General features: G+C 53.8%; 1 protein-coding gene across 2 annotated transcripts in view; it reads left to right on the top strand.

Moving 5' to 3' along the window:
• Positions 1-3260: 3260 nt before the first annotated feature.
• Positions 3261-3455, top strand: part of ZNF629 (zinc finger protein 629) — a 5869-nt gene continuing 5674 nt past the window's right edge. The window contains exon 1 of one of the 2 annotated variants that reach the window (XM_008062035.2): positions 3261-3447. The gene's annotated coding sequence lies outside the window, so the exon portion shown is untranslated. The remainder of the gene's footprint in view (positions 3448-3455) is intronic. The other variant, XM_021714454.1, reaches the window with a different exon arrangement.

The raw sequence follows: 3455 nt of genomic DNA, 5'->3' as shown, positions 1-3455 counted from the left end.
CACGCCCGACTAATTTTTTTTATTTATTGTAGAGATGAGGTCTTGCCAAGTTGCCCAAGCGGGTCTCGAACCCGTGGGCTCAGGCCATCCACTCACCTCAACCTCCCAAGGCGCGGGATTACAGGCTGAGCCACTGAGCCTGGCCATCACACTGCTTTATATAGCCAGAGCACCCTTTGTCCCCCTAGGGGCAGCACACCCAAACTGTTCCTGGAGAATGGCTCAGGCCAAATGGGAGTGCCCTTCCCTTCCCAAATCCTCTCTCTCACTTTTTTTTTTTTTTTTTTTTTTTTTTGAGTTAGGTTCTCACTCTGTCAACCAGGCTCATCACAGCTCACCACAGCCTCAAACTCCTGGGCTCAAGTAATCCTCCCTCCTTAGCCTCCTGAGTAGCTGGGATTATAGGCATACATCACCACACCCGGCTTTTTTTTTTTGGAGTCTCACTGTGTCGCCCAGACTGGAGTGCAGTGGCCGCTCCCGGCCACCGCAGCCTCGACCTGCTGGGCTCCAGCAATCCTTCTGCCTCAGCCTTCCCAGTAGCCAGAATTACAGGCGTGTGCTACCACGCCTGGCTAATTCTTTTCATTTATTGTAGAGATGAGGTCTCACCAAGTTGACCAGGCGGGTCTCGAACCCCTGGGCTCAGACAATTCACTTACCTCAGCCTCCCAAAGGCGCAAGATTACAGGCTGAACCACCAAGCCCAGCACACTCGGCTTTTTTATTTGTTTGTTTTCGTAGACACAGCGCCTCACTACAATGCCCAGACTGGTCTCAAACTCCTGGACTCAAGTGATCCTCCTGCATCAGTCTTCCAAAGTGCTGGGATTACAAGCATGAGCCGCCATGCCCCACCCTCTCTCCAACTTCTGGAGCAAGATAGAGGGGTTGAGAGACTCAACCTTTGGTCCCAGACACAAGCAGCAGAGTCATGGTTAGTAGCCATAGTGGCTCTGAAGCCAGCATGCCTGGGTTTAAATCCATCTCTGCCTCTAATAAGCTGTGTGCAAGCCTTGGGATAATAATAACAACAGCGGTGTCTTGAGTTGTGAAGGTTCAAGGAGTTACTGCATGCAAACACACAGAACAGCGCCTGGTATACAATAAAAACACAGTAAATATGATACCAGAAAACATCATCCTCATATTTATTACTCTGAACCTGGGGCACAAGACTAAAGGTATATAGTCAATGCCAACAATTAAACAGGTGTCTGAACATCAGTAGTGGAGGAGCATGGACATAGTGAAACCACCTCTCGGCCTCAAGGTTGAGAACACAATAAGAGTGACAGGGACTGGGGCAAACTAGAAATCCAGTGCCCTGTGAAGAAGGAAGCTATTGCCCAGCTATAGCCAGTTATGGACATGTGAACATCTGGGTCATGTTGCCACATCTTTGGATCTTCCAAACAAGCAAAAAATTCAAATTTTTATGTAAAACGCACTGATTTTTAAGTGTAGCAGTTTATTCAGTTAAAAAAGCAAGCAAACAAAAACTGTGCTGGTTGGGCATGGGGGCTCATGCCTGTAATCCCAGTACTCTGGGAGACCAAAGCAGGAGGATTGCTTGAGCCCAGGAGTTCAAGACCAGCCTGGGCAACATAGCGAGACCTTGTCTCTACAAAATCAAACAAAAACTCAAAACAAATTAGCTGGGTATAGTGGCACACACCTGTAGCCCCAGCTACTCAGGAGGCTAAGGTGGAAGGATTGCCTGAGCCCAGGAGGTAGAGGCTACGGTGAGCCATGATCTGTTCCACTGCACTCCAGCCTGGGCAATATAGAGCAAGACTCCAAATTAAAAAAAAAAAATTTTAAACCCAACTTAAACTCTGCAGGCCAACTTAAACTCTTCTGTGAGCCTCCAAGGTGCGACTTTCCTGTACACTTACCACCCCAGAGCCACCACTGGACCCTGGCAGCCCATTCTGCACACAGAGCACCTACTACATGACAGTCCCTGTTCCAGGAGCTAGCCACAGCAGTAATTACAGGAGGAGGCAGGTAGGTACAGCTCGCAGAGGGGTGGGTAGAGATAGACAGTAAACATGTAAATATCCCATCAGAGGCTGTGACAAACAGAGCAGGTTAGCTGGGATCAGGAGGGACAAAGTCTCTGAAGTGAGAGTAAGGGGCTGAAGGGGATGGGAGGGTGGGGGGAGATGCCACTGGGAAGCCACCTAGCAGAGCCTGGCTGGGCCTCTTCTGGTGGCCATGCTCTCTAAACCCCAGATGCAGGCCCAACGGAACTGTGTCTTCTTGAGCAATTTCTCACATGTGGCTTCCCCCTTCCCCAGCCCCCTCAGGTCTCCACACAGAGCCCTTTCCCCTGGGATTCCTTTGTGTCTGTAACACACAATATCACACTTCTTGAGGGTAAAAAACCCAATTCTCCTGCAACTCTGCGGTATCCCCCACTCTATGCTCACCACAGTGCCTGGAACAATACAGATGGGTTAAACTGAAAGAGGAATGTGGCCTTCAGCATGTTGCCCGCTTTTCACACGTTGGTTTCCTCACCTGTAAAATGGGGCTGATATACAGTCTCGCCTCCTGTGGTGAGGAGGAAAGGAGATAAAGGCTGTAAAAACTGGGAGACTTTACCTGGACCTTGGGAAGCCAGCAGCGTTCCCGGGTTTTGAAAGGTTTCTCCTGCTGTGAGCCCAGGGGCGCCCCAAGCCCCAGGGGATGACGCTTGCCCTCACTGGCCAGGGGAACCCCCACTGGCTTCTCTCTAGCCACCATGGGCCTCAGTTTCTTCCTCTGAGGAGTGGTGACAGGGGAAGGACAGGCAGGAACACAAGCGGTCACACATCCCTCCTGGCTGTGCTTGTCCCCTCTTGTTGCCATGACTTATGTCACTTAAGTCAGTCTTAGTCCGCAGCACGTTCCCTCTCCCAGGTCTGCCCTGCCAGCCTCTGCTCCCACCCTAGGATCCAGGCCTCTGAGCCCCAGGCCAGGGTGAGTCCAAACAAAGGCTGGCCCCAGGGGTCCAGCAGCCGCCAAATCGGAGACAGGGTTTTCCAGGGCGACTGGCGGAGCCCCCGCCGGAGGGAGAGCCGCCAGAAGTCCAGAGACCCTCGCTGGCATCCGGGCTCCCCCGGTGCCCATCTTGCCCGCTCCCGCTTGAGACGGGGAGAGGGGCGTCCTCCCGCCGCCCGGCTCCCACCGCTGGCCCCTTTTTGCCCGGGCTGTGGGAGGCAAGGGGTTAAATCCCATAGAGCTGATGCTCTGACTCCAGGCTAGAGGGGCCCGGGAAGCTGGGGTCACTTCCTGCTCCGTCCCAGTCACCCTGAACTGGTCCCCGGGTCCTCAGCCTGGAATCACCCCCGGCGCAGGACCCCAGAGTCCTCGGCGTCCGCCGCCCCCCGCGGCGGGGCGTCGCAGGGGCCGAGTCCCCGGGCGGATTCCGCCCCCCGGCTTCTCCCAGACCCCCGCGCCGTGAGTCG

The sequence above is a fragment of the Carlito syrichta genome, unplaced genomic scaffold (assembly GCF_000164805.1).
Source record: "Carlito syrichta isolate Samal-C Ts95f unplaced genomic scaffold, Tarsius_syrichta-2.0.1 Scaffold305649, whole genome shotgun sequence".
In the NCBI taxonomy this organism is placed as follows: Eukaryota; Metazoa; Chordata; class Mammalia; order Primates; family Tarsiidae; genus Carlito; species Carlito syrichta.
Note: the sequence above shows the minus strand (reverse complement) of the source record. Positions and strands in the feature narration are given on the sequence as shown.